Source organism: Leopardus geoffroyi, chromosome X, assembly GCF_018350155.1.
Source record: "Leopardus geoffroyi isolate Oge1 chromosome X, O.geoffroyi_Oge1_pat1.0, whole genome shotgun sequence".
Taxonomy (NCBI): domain Eukaryota; kingdom Metazoa; phylum Chordata; class Mammalia; order Carnivora; family Felidae; genus Leopardus; species Leopardus geoffroyi.
In genome coordinates, this window is record NC_059343.1 from 105,136,180 (window position 1) to 105,150,923 (window position 14,744).

Sequence of the window (14,744 nt, forward strand, 5' to 3'; positions counted from 1 at the left end):
CATACTTTGGCTATTGTTGACAGTGCTGCTATAAACATGGGGGTGCATGTGTCCCTTTGAAACAGAACACCTATATCTCCTGGATAAAATACCTAGTAGTGCAATTGCTGGATCCTAGGGTAGTTCTATTTTTAGTTTTTTGAGGCACCTCCATACTGTTTTCCAGAGTGGCTGCAACAGCCTGCATTCCCTCCAACAATGAAAAAGAGATCCTCTTTCTCCACATCCTTGCCAACATCTGTTGTTGCCTGAGTTGTTCATTTTTGCTATTTTGACAGGTGAGAGGTGGTATCTCATTTTAGTTTCGATTTGTATTTCACTGATGATGAGTGATGAACATTTTTTCATGTGGCGGTTGGCCATCTGGATGTCTTCTTTGGAGAAGTGTCTATTCATGTCTTTTCCCATTTCTTCACTGGATTATTTGTTTTTTGGGTGTTGAGTTTGATAAGTTCTTTATAGATTTTGGATACTAACCCTTTATCTGATATGTCATTTGCAAATATCTTCTCCCATTCCATCGGTTGCCTTTTAGTTTTGCTGATGGTTTCCTTCACTGTGCAGAAGCTTTTTATTTTGATGAGGTCCCAGTAGCTCATTTTGGCTTTTGTTTCCCTTGCCTCTAGAGACGTGTTGAGTAAGAAGTTGCTTCGGGCAAGATCAAAGAGGTTTTTGCCTGCTTTCTCCTGGAGGATTTTGATGGCTTCCTGTCTTACATTGAGGTCTTTCATCCATTTGAGTTTATTTTTGTGTATGGTGTAAGAAAGTGGTCCAGGTTCATTCTTCTGCATGTCGCTGTCCAGTTTTCCCAGCACCACTTGCTGAAGAGACTCTCTTTATTCCATTGGATATTCTTTCCTGCTTTGTCAAAGATGAGTTGGCCATACGTTTGTGGGTCCATTTCTGGGTTCTCTATTCTGTTCCATTGATCAGAGTCTGTTCTTGTGCCAGTACCATACTGTCTTGATGACTACAGCTTTGTAGTATAGCTTGAAGTCTGGAATTGTGATGCCTCCTGCTTTGGTTTTCTTTTTCAAGATTGCTTTGGCTACTTGGAGTCTTTTCTGGTTCCATACAAATTTTAGGAAACTTTGTTCTAGCTCTGTGAAGAATGCTCGTGTTTTGATAGGGATTGCATTGAATATGTAGATGGCTTTGGGTAGTATCAACATTTTAACAATATTTGTTCTTCCTATCCAGGAGCATGGAATCATTTTCCATTTCTTTGTGTCTTCTTCAATTTCTTTCATAAGCTTTCTATCGGTTTCAGTGTATAGATTTTTCACCTCTTTGGTTAGATTTATTCCTGGGTATTTTATGGTTTTTGGTGCAAGTATAAATGGGATTGATTCCTTGATTTCTCTTTCTGTTGCTTCATTATTGGTGTATAGGAATGCAACCGAGTTCTGTGCATTGATTTTTATCCTGCAACTTTGCTGAATTCATGAATCAATTCTAGGAGGTTTTTTTTTTTTTTTTTTTTTTTTTTTTTTTTTTTTTTTTGTGGAATCCTTTGGGTTTTCCATATAGAGTGTCATGTCATTTGTGAAAAGTGAAAGTTTGACCTCCTCCTGGCCTATTTGGATGCCTTTTATTTCTTTGTGTTGTCTGATTGCTGAAGCTAAGACTTCCAATACTATGTTGAATAGCAGTGGCGAGAGTGGATACCCCTGTTTTGTTCCTGACCTTAGGGAGAAATCTCTCAGTTTTTCCCCATTGAGGATGATATTAGCATTGGGCCTTTCATATATGGCTTTTATGATCTCAAAGTATGCTCCTTCTATCCCTACTTTCTTGAGGGTTTTTATCAAGAATGGATGTATTTTGTCAAATGCTTTCTCTGCATCTATTGAGAGGATCATATGGTTCTTGTCCTTTCTTTTATTGATGTGATGAATCACGTTAATTTTTTTGCAGATAATGAACCAGCCTTGCATCCCAGGTATAAATCCCGCTTGGTCGTGGTGATTAATTTTTTTAATGTATTGTTGGATCTGGTTGGCTAATATCTTGTTGAGGATCTTTGCATCTATGTTCATCAGGGAAATTGGTCTATAATTCTCCTTTTTAGTGGGGTTTCTGCCTGGTTTTGGAATCAAGGTAATACTGGCTTCATAGAAAGTATTTGGAAGTTTTCCTTTCATAAAGAGTTTGGAAGTTTTCCTTCCATTTCTATTTTTTGGAACACCTACAAGAGAATAGGTGTTAACTCTTCCTTAAATATTTGGTAGATTCCCCTGGAAAGCCATCTGGCCCCGGACTCTTGTTTTTTGACAGATTTTTCATTACTAATTCTATTTCCTTACTGGTTATGGGTCTGTTCAAATTTTCTTTCTTCTTGTATCCGTTTTGGTAGTGTATATGTTTCTAGGAATTTGTCCATTTCTTCCAGATTGCCCATTTTATTAGCATATAATTCCTCATAATATTCTCTTATTATTGTTTTTATTTCTGCTGTGTTGGTAGTGATCTCTCCTCTTTCATTCTTGATTTTATTTATTTCGGTCCTTTCCTTTATCTTTTTGATCAAACTGGCTAGTGGTTGATCAATTTTGTTAATGCTTTCAAAGAACCAGCTTCTGGTTTCATTGATCTGTTCTACTGCTTTTTTGGTTTCAATAGCATTACTTTCTGCTCCAATCTTTAGTATTTCCTGTATTCTGCTGGTTTTGGGTTTTATTTGCTGTTCTTTTTCCAGATCCTTAAGGTGTAAGGTTAGGTTGTGTGTCCGAGATTTTTCTTCCTTCTTTAGGAAGGCCTGGATTGCTATATACTTTCCTCTTATGACCACCTTTGCTGCATCCCAGAGGTTTTGGGTTGTGGTGTTATTATTTTCATTGACTTCCATATACTTTTTAATTCCTCTTTAACTGCTTGGTTAGCCCATTCATTCTTTAGTAGGATGTTCTTCAGTCTCCAAGTATTTGTTACCTTTCCAAATTTTTTCCTGTGGTTGATTTCGAATTTCATAACGTTGTGGTCTGACAATATGCACAGTATGATCTTGATCTTTTTGTACTGACTTAGGGCTGATTTGTGTCCCAGTATATGGTCTATTCTGGAGAACGTTCCCTGTGCACTGAAGAAGAATGTATATTCTGCTGCTTTAGGATGAAAAGTTCTGAATGTATCTGTTAAGTCCATCTGGTCCAGTGTGTCTGTCAAAGCCATTGTTTCCTTGTTGATTTTTTGATTAGATGATCTCTCCATTGCTGTGAGTGGGGTGTTACGTCTCCTACTATTGTGGTATTACCATCGATTAGTTTCTTTATGTTTGTGATTAATTGACATATATTGGGTGCTCTCACATTGGCGCATAAATGTTTACAATTGTTAGGTCTTCTTGGAGGATAGACCTCTTGATTATGATATAATGCCCTGTGCATCTCTTCATACAGTATTTTAAAGTCTAGATTTTCTGATATAAGTATGGCTACTCTGGCTTTCTTTTGTTGACCATTAGGATGATAGATGGTTCTCTATACCCTTATTTTCAGTCTGAAAGTGTCTTTAGGTCTAAAGTGGGTCTCTTGTAAACAGCATATAGATGGATCTTGTTTTCTTGTCCATTCTGTTACCCTATGTCTTTTGGCTGAAGCATTGAGTCCATTGACATTTAGAGTAAGTACTGAAAGATATGAATTTATTGCCTTTATGATGCTTGTAGAGTTGGAGTTTCTGGTGGTGTTCTCTGGTCCTTTCTAATGTTTGTTGCTTTTGGTATTTGTTTGTTTGTTTATTAATTAATTTATTTATTTATATTTTCAGAGAGTCCCCTTTAAAACTTCTTGCAGGGCTGGTTTAGTGGTCACAAACTCCTTTAATTTTTGTTTGTCTGTGAAACTTTTTATCTCTCATTCTATTCTGAATGATAGCCTTGCTGGATAAAGAATTCCTGGCTGCATATTTTTCTGATTCAGCACATTGAATATATCCTGCCACTCCTCCTGCCTGCCAAGTTTCTGTGGATAGGTCTGCTGCAAACCTGATCTGTCTTCCCTTGTAGGTTATGGACTTTTTTTCCTTTCTGCTTTCATGATTCTCTCCTTGCCTGAGTATTTTGTGAAATTGACTATGATATGTCCTGTTGATAGTTTTTGTTGAATCTAATGGTAGTCCTCTGTGCTTCCTGGATTTTGATGTCTGTGTCTTTCCCCAGGTTAGGAAAGTTTTCTGCTATGATTTTCTCACATAACCCTTCTACCCCTATTTCTCTCTCTTTCTCTTCTGGGACCTGTATGATTCTGATGTTGTTTCCTTTTAATGAGTCACTGGTTTCTGTAATTCTTAAATCGTGCTCTTTTGCCTTAATCTCCCTCTTTGTTTCTGCTTCATTATTCTCAATAAGTTTGTCCTCTATATCGCTGATTCTCTGTTCTGCCTCATCCATCATTGCTGCCACTGCATCCATTCATGATTGCAGCTCAGTTATAGCATTTTTTATTACATTATGACTAGTTTTTACTTCTTTTATCTCTGCAGAAAGGGATTCTAATATATTTTCGACTCCAGCTAGTATTCTTATTATTGTGATTCTAAATTATGGTTCAGACATCTTGCTTGTATCTGTGTTGGTTAAATCCCTGGCTGTCATTTCTTCATGCTCTTTCTTTTGGGGTGAATTCCTTCATTTTGTCATTTTGAAGGGAGAAAAGTAAATAATGAGGTAGAAAAATTAAAATTAAAAGAAATTTAAATTAATAACATATTAAAATTAAAAAATTAAACACACACACAAAATCTAATAAATGATGCTAGATCCTAGGTTTGTTTTGATCTGGGTGTTGAAAGTGGTTAGACAGATTATAGAAAAAAATGGGGGAAGAAAAAAAAAGGAATTCATTTGAGAATTTGAAAAAATGAATACACTGAAGTAGACTAAAATGAGATGATCGGAGTAAAATAGAATTTGAAAAAATTTACACAAAAGTAAGGAATAGAGTAGAAAAATTAAAGAACAATGTTTTAATAAAAATTAAAAATAAAAATGATTTTTTTTCTTTTTGCATTCAAGAAAAAGGAAAGAAAGAAAAAAGAGAAAAAATAAAAAAGAAATTGTTTGAAAATTTGAAAAAGTGAGTACACTGTAGTAGACTAAAATAAAATGATGAAGTAAAATAGAATTTGAACAAATTTACATAAAAGTAAAATTATAGTGAAAAAATAAAGAAAAATTTTTTTAATGTTTATTAATTCTTAAGAGAGACAGAGTCAGAGTGTGAGTGGGGGAGGGACAGAGAGAGATGGAGACACAGAATCCGAAGAAGGATCCAGGCTCTGAGCTGTCAGCAGCCTGACGTGGGGCTCGGACTCACAAACTGTGAGATCATGGCCTGAGCTGAAATTGGACACTTAACCGACTGAGCCACCCACATGCCCCTAAAGAAAAATATTTTTAATAGAAATTTAAAGTAAAAATGAAGTTTTTCTCTTTTTGCCTTCAAGAAAAAGAAATGAAATGAAAAAGAGAACAAAGAAAAAAAAGGAAATCGTTTGATAATTTGAAAAAGTGAATACACTGAAGTAGACCAAAATAAAATGATGGTAGTAAAATAGAATTTGAAGAAAATTACACAAAAGTAAAAAATATAGTAATAACATTAAAGAAAAATATTTTTAATAAAAATTGAAAATAAAAATGAATTTTTCTCTTTCTTTATTCAAGAAAAAGAAAAGAAGTGAAAAAGAGAAGAAAAAAAAAAGAAAGAAAATTGAATAGATGGACCTGCTAACAGACTGAAATAGGACTGAAATTACTTTGTTTTCCCCTAGAAGTCAGACTATGAAGCAGTTTACAGTCCTTAAACTAAACAGGCCATGAGACTTTTGTTCTTTAAGAGTGAGGTTGGCCCAGTTGGGCAGGGCTCAGTGTAATGGCTCTGTTCTCCACTAGATGGCGCTGCTAGCCTACTGAGGTGGAGTGTTGTGGCGCTCCTATGAGCCTATGCGCATGTGCGGGAGTGGTGAAAATGAAGTGACCCAGCTACCCAGTCTCTAGTATCGGAACTCTGTTCTCTCCAATCAGCAACTGTGTTCCCGTCCTTTGTCTTCAGCTTTCATCCACTCCCTGCTTTTCACCTTTCATCCACTCTCTGCTTTTTCACTGTCCATGACCAAGCCCCAGGCAGTACCTCTCTCCCTAGTTTTGTCTCAGATGCAGCTGTTTTCCCTGTCCCTTTACTTCAGAAGGACTGGGGCTTTGACCCATTCTGCCCCTCTGTGGGAGGGTCTCACCAAACAACGGCCGAATGCCGGCTACACCCAGGAATGCCTGCTGGACTTTGCTGTAGGTCCCCCGAGACTGCGGCCAGGTGCCAGCCCGCCCCAGAAAATGTTCGCAAGATAGTGTAGCAGCAGTTTTTCAGGGATTATGGAAAATCACAACATACATCTGGTAACAGGCTTCACCCTTAAAGACCTTGTTTCAGCACCAGGGAATGTGGCCATTCTCTGGGGTCTGCTGGGACCAGGTGGCTTCACACTCTCTACCAAATATCCCTCCTGCAGTGGAACCTCTTTTTATTGTGTGGCCCAAGAACCTCCAGGACCCCACTCTGCTCCTGGGGATTCGCCCTTCCCACCAGAGCACCCCAGGTATCGAGGTGCCCCTCTTGTTTACAGTCTTAATGGAATTTAAAGCCTCTCCTTTTTCCTTTCTCCCTTTTTAGTTTAGTCCTGTGGCTGTTTCCAATTTTTCACTTTCTCTCCAGCTGCTTTTGGGGAGGGGTGCTTTTCCCATATTCTACACCTCCCCATCTCCATCCTCTCTTCACCCACAAATGCACCTCCCTGTCTGCCACGGCTTTTCTCTCCCCAAGTTCACCTCTCTGCGCCATGTACCTGCTGAACTCTGTGGTTCAGGTTGTGCAGAATGTTGTGTTAATCCTCAGATGAGTTTTCTAGGTGTGCAGGATGGTTTAGTGTTGGTCTGGCTGTATTTCATGGATGCCAGACACACAAAAAACTTCTGTGCTATTCCGCCATCTTGGCTCCTCCCCCAAGAAAATTTACATTCTAAAAACAAAATAAGACATGTTTATTAGTGGTTATTAGTATCAACTCTTTAAGAAACAAACATTTGATATGAATATTATACCATGCTTCTTAGCCTAGGGTGGAAATAATATTAATTTCAATGTTTATCTACTTTTAACTACACTGATTCTATTTATAATATATCATCATGTAGTTTTGACCTTTGTGCAGTACTATGATATATTGTTATATAAAAAGAGCTTCTTATAAATTATGATTCCCACTAGCTATCTAAAATTCCTAAAAAATGGTCTTTGCTTTTTATCCTTCTTCTGTATATTACATTTATTTAATATTAATTCTTTCAAGACAGAAAGTGACACATAATTCAATAATTTTTTTAACATTACTTAAACTTAATGCAATTTAGTATAATTAATATTAAGTGATCATTCATGATACACATGAAATAAAATATATAACTAAAATTAGTGTTACTTGTTTCTTTTTACCATTTCCAATGTTGTTTCTTGAAAATTTAAAGTTATATACATGGTTTGCATTATATTTCTTTTTTAAACTTTCTTTTTTAATTTACATCCAAGTTAGTTAGCATACAGTGCAACAATGATTTCAGGAGTTGATTCTTCAATGCCTCTTGCCCATTTAGCCCATCCCACTTCCCACAACCCCTCCAGTAACCCTCTGTTCTCCATATTTATGAGTCTCTTATGTTTTGTCCCCCTCCTTATTTTCATTTATGTTTCCCTTCCCTTATGTTCATATGTTTTGTCTCTTAAAGTCCTCTTATGAGTGAAATCCTAAGATATTTGTCTTTCTCTGACTCACTAATTTTACTTAGCATAATACCTTCTTGTTCCATCCACATAGTTGTGAATGGCAAGATTTCTTTCTTTTTGATTTCCAAGTAATACTCCATTGTACATATATATGCTACATATTCTTTATCCTTTCATCCATTGATGGACATTTGGGCTCTTTCCATAGTTTGGCTAATCGGCCAGGAGAAGGTCAAACGTTCACTCTTTGCAGATGACATGATACTCTATATGGGAAACCCAAGAGCTTCCACCAAAAACTGTCAGAACTGATCCATGAATTCAGCAAAGTTGCAGGATATAAAATCAATGCACAGAATTGGTTGCATTCCTATACACCAACAAGGAAGCAACAGAAAGAGAAATCAAGGGATTGATCCCATTTACTATTGCACCAAAAACCATAAAATACCTAGGAATAAATCTAACGAAAGAGGTGAAAAATCTATACACTGAAAAGTATAGAAAACTTATGAAGGAAATTGAAGAAGATACAAAAAAGAGGAAAAATATTCCATTCTTCTGGATAGGAAAAACAAATATTGTTAAAATGTCAATACTACCCAAAGCCATCTACATATTCAATGCAATCCCTATCAAAATAGCACTAGCATTCTTCACAGAACTAGAACAAACAATCCTAAAATCTGTATGGAATCAAAAAAGACCCTGAATAGTCAAAGCAATCTTGAAAAAGAAAACCAAAGCAGGAGACTTCACAATCCAGGACTTCAAGCTGTATTATAATTTCAATAATTTAAGCCTAAATGATAAGCGTACATTGCATCTGACTGATTTTTCTTCTAGCTTTGACATTGGTCTGTTACTTATGCTGTCTTTTCACCCAGACTCATCAGTTCCTTTTATTTTTATCATTTTTAGCAAAAGAATGACACATATGGAATTTCTGTTTTATTGTTTTTTAAAAATGTTTATTTATTTTGAAAGAGAGAGAGCACACACAAGCAGGGGAGAGGCACAGAGAGAGAGGGAGAGAGAGAGAGTCCCAAGTAGGCTCTGTGCTGTCAGTGCAGAGCCTGACAGGGGACTCAATTTCATGAATGGTGACATCATGACTTGAGCTGAAATCAGGAGTCATAGTCTCAACTGACTGAGCCACCCAGGCACCCCTGAAATTTCTATTTTAAAAGGACTGCTGAAATTTTACTGTTTCAGAGTTCTAAACAAGAAATTTCCTCATATAGGCCAATTACACCTAAAGTTGAATTTACTTTTATTCCAAGATATTTCCTAGTCTCTCCTAAAAATAATAACATGAACTACAGCATTATTGGCTCACAATCTTGAGAGTTTCCTGGGTAAAATCTGACAGTGGCCACTGCACTCATAGGGCAAAGAGAGATGGAAGAAAGAGGCAGACCACCCCAGATTGGTACATGGCAGGTTTAATAAGCAAAGGAACTTATATACAAGACTTGTCTTGGATGGCCACAAGACGAGTAGATCTCTGTACCTGCCACCAGAATCTTATGTGTTTATATAGTGGTCTTAATGGGGTTCAGTCATGTATACCATTCAGATGGTCTCAACAATACCTTCCTCTGTCAAGGCTAACTCTTTGAAACAGCTCCTAGTAGTGTGGGAATGGTGGGCGGGATGTCCAGTCCACGGATAAAGGAGAGGGTGAGGAGCCTTTGATTCCCATGTCCAGCTCACAGTTGAACAAGCAACGATATTCTTTCAATGACTTCTTTCAACTAGCATCAAAACACAAACACATATAGATACAAAATGCAATTTTTTGTGTGTTCTTTGTTACTGTGTTTCCTTTATTTGTTAATAGAGTATATGATTTATTTGAATATATTATAATCCTTTTGTCTACAAAATCAATTATAAGGGGAAAACAGATTGGAAATATAAGGAATCAATTGATGTATTTCATAGGTTAAATAAAATAAATATTGAAACATAAAATATACTGTATAAAGGACTGGTACAATAAAGCAAACTCAAAGAAGTTAGCATCTAACTTGAAAATAAATGAATTGGGAAGTGAAATAATTATTAGAAAATATCAATATTATAAAATAAAAATATTGGCTTTTTATTAAAAGGAACAATCCATTTAGATACTCTCTGACCATACATTGATATAGTCTCTGTTCAATTTAACTAACATTTTTGAGTAATTATAATGTTGCAGGTCCTGTGCTAAATAACAAAGACTAAAAGATTAATTAACAGGTAAAAAATTAAAAGAAAGAAGCAGAATCAATAAATTGCTAAGCATCTCCATAATCATCATACAATCTGCCTTATACTGAGCTTTTACTCTGCATTTTAATTTTTTTTCACATTTATTCATCACAAACTTATGAGGCAGTTATGTTTATTATTCTTGTATTACAGATGAGGATACTGAGGCTTAAAGAATCAAGAACATTCTCAAGGTAAAAAACAGACCAAAACTAGGTCTGTTTGAATCCATGTTGCAATTTGACAAGGTACAGTACCTGGTATACAGAGAGCATAATCTAAATAGTGGCAAATTTTGCCATGTTTATTTTTATTACTGTTATTGTCTTATGTTAGGTATTAGAAAAATTTAAAAACCTTTATAATAATAAATAATGTACATACATATATTCAATTTTTATTGAATGAAAAATTAAAACAATACTTGAAATATCTGATGACTTGTGTGGAGCCTAAAATAGATCGGAAAGTAACAAATATGTTAGTCCACTATCCAGCTTGTCAAGTTTTAAACATTACTATCAGTATTGTCAATATTAATATTATTATATAATTTGAAATAACAATATATTTTGGTGCTTTGTAGCTAGCATTTATACTTGGCAACATGAAAAGATGAAGAGTGGCCTAATCACTATGCCAGTTTATTAAATATTGAAGGTTTATTTTCACATTTGTTGAGATGTTGAAACTATTACACAAAGTACAAGGTAAAGTGAAGTCTATTGAAATATTAGAATACTCTATATTGTAATAAGTAGAATCATAGGGAAAGTTATAAAAATGTCTAGCTAAAAGAGAAACTTATCTATATAAGAAAAACAGTAAATTGTAAGGGAGGAAGCCACTGAAAAATAATCCAATATTTATATATATTTTGTCATTTTAAAATTATTATTATTATAATTATTTTCATCTAGAGAACTTAAAAATGCATTATATTTTTTCAATTGTTATTATATATTTCTCATTCCTAACATAGTTCTGTGTTTCATGTCATCTTATTAAGGAGAATTTAGAAATTTGGGGAGGAAGTTTAAACCTTTTTGTCCCTAAGAGAACTCTTAACCAAGTTTTGGAGTCCACTTGTTCATTAATGATAAACTCCTCCATCAAGATATAGAATAAGAAATCATTGGCAGTGACAACACTCCATTGAGTAATTTGAAACTGTTGCCTTCCAGTTGGTCTGATGTGATTAATTAACCCATCAGCAAGCTCAGCTGTCTGATAACAGCTGTGTGGCCCTGAATCTCAAGGAGAACTTGAACTTTTTGAGGATCTTGAACTGAAATTTCTTCTCAGACAAGTGCCTAATTGAATTTCAATGAATTGGAAATCAAAGCTTTCTAGACTGTTTGTTAGTACAATTCTCTTTCTTTTAATATTTTTCCTCTTAAGTATTACAAGTGTGTATCAGATCATGTATCTTGAAATCTTTGGAGACCCAAACCTCCCAGAATAAATTTTTTGCTTTATTTCATTTCAAATCAACTTTATTAATGAGGCTCACTTACACTCTTCTTAGTAATTGTTCATTACTCTTATTTGCAGTTTACTATACTAAAATAATAGAAACTATTTTTAAAAGGTATACAACATTAGGTCATATACTTGTTACTAAATGCTAGTCTGAAAACCAATGCAAAAAATCACCTGGTAACCTGCTGACAATAAGGATATGTTGACCCCACACTCCAGATGTTTTGATTCAGCTAGGCAAAAGTAGAGACATGAAGTGTGTTTTGAAAATCACCTCAGGGTATTTTCTTCTCTTTTCTTTTCTTTTCTTTTCTTTTCTTTTTTCTTTTCTTTCTTTTCTTTTCTTTTCTTTTCTTTTCTCTTCTTTTCTTTTCCTTATTTTATATTTTTATAAAAAAATTTTAATGTTTATTCATTTTTGAGAGACAGAGAGACAGAGCACAGGCGGGGAAGGGGCAAAGAGAGAGAAAGGGAGATAAAGGATCTGAAGCGGGCTCCCGGTTCTGAGCTCTCAGAGCCTGACATGGGGCTCAAACTCACAATCCATGAGATCATGACCTGAGCTGAAGTCAGCCACCCAACTGACTGAACCACCCAGGCACCCCTCATTTTAGGGGATTTAAATGCATAGCTAGCTTTGTAAGCATAAAGAAACTTAGTGATGGTTTAAGTTTCTTTGAGTAATGGCATATTGTGATTTAAAATCTATTTTCATCTGTTTGTGTTTGTACTTTTATTAAGAATTTACTGAAACAGGGGTGCCTGGCTGTCTCAGTCAGTAGAGCATGTGACTCGATCTCAGGATCATGAGTTTGAGCCCCATGCTGGGTGTAGATATTACTTAAAAAATTAAAATTAAAATTAATAAAAGGAATTTCCTGAAACTTCAAAGATTTGTCCTATTCAGAGGTTCCATCTAATTTATCAATTATAATTGAAATAATACTAACATTCCAACAATTCTAAGGAATTTTCTAAGTCTACAACAAGATGCTTTATCTATTCTAAAGTAATTATCTATATGTAAAACATCTCATACTGTTGGTTGAAACTCTGTTTAAACACAAGAACAGAAATAAATGCCACAATGGGTGAAACAAATGTTCTAATACAATATCCCCCTTACAGTGTATCTGAGTCATTTCATAAGAGAACATGGTTGCTATTATCCATAGTATCAACTCTATTGAAGAAGCAGGTCTAATGGAACTTAATCCCTCTTAGCAATATAGACCTCCATTAAAAAGTTTTACCTCTGTTGCTGAAACTATAGGTCAGGTAACACTAATGCCCATTTCTCAAACCTTTATATCCTACTTACCTCCAATATATATGAGGTAAATGGTAAACACTTTTTAATTCAGTCTAATTTGTATCTAAGTATCAAGTAATGAATTCTGGCAAAATAAGCAGATAGATTATAAATGGGATGCCTGGAGATATGGCAACCTGCAATCTTGTGGGAAAGGGCAATAGAATCACAGAAATGCCAGCCTGGGGCTCTTGGGTGGCTCAGTTGGTTGAGTGTCCAACTCTTGATTCCTGCTTAGATCATGATCCCAGGGTCGTGGGATGAGGCCCCAGGTCAGGATCTGCACTGAGTGTGGAGCCTCCTGAAGATTCTTTCTCTCTCTCCTTCTGCCCCTTTCCCCTCCTTGCACTCTCTCCTTTTCTAAAATAAAATAAAATAAAATAAAATAAAATAAAATAAAATAAAATAAAATAAAAAGAAATGCCAGCCTGCCTATATTGACTCAGTGAATTAGCTCCTCAGAAAACAATATGAAATGTCTTGTTATTTGAGAAAAGTAGATTCCTATACAACACAGTGTTATTTGGATCTTCTCTTGAAACCAAAAATGTTTCTGCCTAATATAATGTACCAACATTCCTAATTTAGCCTATGCCGTCATATAAGAAACAAAGTCATCTTGCTTCACTTAAAAAGGAATAAGCTTCTAGAAATTCTATTTCTGAAAAACTGATATACATAGTTAATACTACAGTCCTTGAATATTTAAAGTATTGCTCTTTATGGAATCTTTTCTACCAATGATTGCTAATCATTAAGGTCAGAACACAATATTCTCATAATACTTAGAATAATATTCATACAGCTCACTGTACAGGTGTTTGTATTAGCTTATCTATGTAATGAGGTTCCCAATATTACACATAAAATCCATCTGTATTTATAATGTATGTTTTATCTTGGATGCTTAAGCATCTAAAGGTGATTCCAAAGTTGCCCAATGTGTGTGTGTGTTTTTAATCATTGGCCCCTCATACAGCGAGATAAGTGATATAATCACTTATTTCTGCTGCAAATGCCTAGTATTGATTCTTTGGCATTAGTCAAACAGAGAGTGATAAGAAAATAGTTTTTATGCACTTCCAGTAAGAATCTAAACTAACAGAAATAAAAAGAAGGGAACATGACAATTTCTTTTAATAACTCATGATAGCCATGTACAGTGACATCTTTCTTTTCTTAAATTACTTGTGCTCCAATTTCGTTCAATCTCCCTTTTTTTAATCCCATCTTCAGAACAAGTAGCTATCTGATCGATAGCATTTATATTCTTCAAGCTGATTACTGGAGCCGCAAACAGACTATGTTAATATAGAGAACTGAGTAAAAGTAAAAAGAATGGGCATGATTTCTTTTCTTTTTTTCTTCCTTTTTTTTTGATATCATGTAAAAATCCACTGAAGTGACTATATCATTTTTCAGTATTTTGTTTTAATATTACGGAATTTCTTTTCCACATATATAGAACTTGCATGAGCTAAGTAATATTGAGAGGTCCTTAGCATTTGTCAAATACCAAATGTGATAATTTGTAAATGACATTAATTTTTATGCATGAGGATAAGTTATAACAAAATGCTGAAGCCGCTTTAAGTAGATAAAGGATGCCTACTTAAGTGTACACACTCAATGCCACATAGTTAGTAAGCAGAGAAGCCTGGTTTTAGACCCCATGTGATATCAAAGTCAGTGTTGTTTTCACTGACCCTAGGAAGTTTACTCTTTCACCTATTTTTAGAGTTTCTTTTTTTAGAAAAAGTTAGACTATTCCAAAGTTTAAATTTATTTGGTTTAAATTAACATTAAACAAGCACAATTACTCATACTTAATAGATAATCAAAAATAAATATTTGCTAAAATAAAAGGAATTTATTGAAATATGTAGTTAGTTATATACAAGCATGTATTTAGTAGT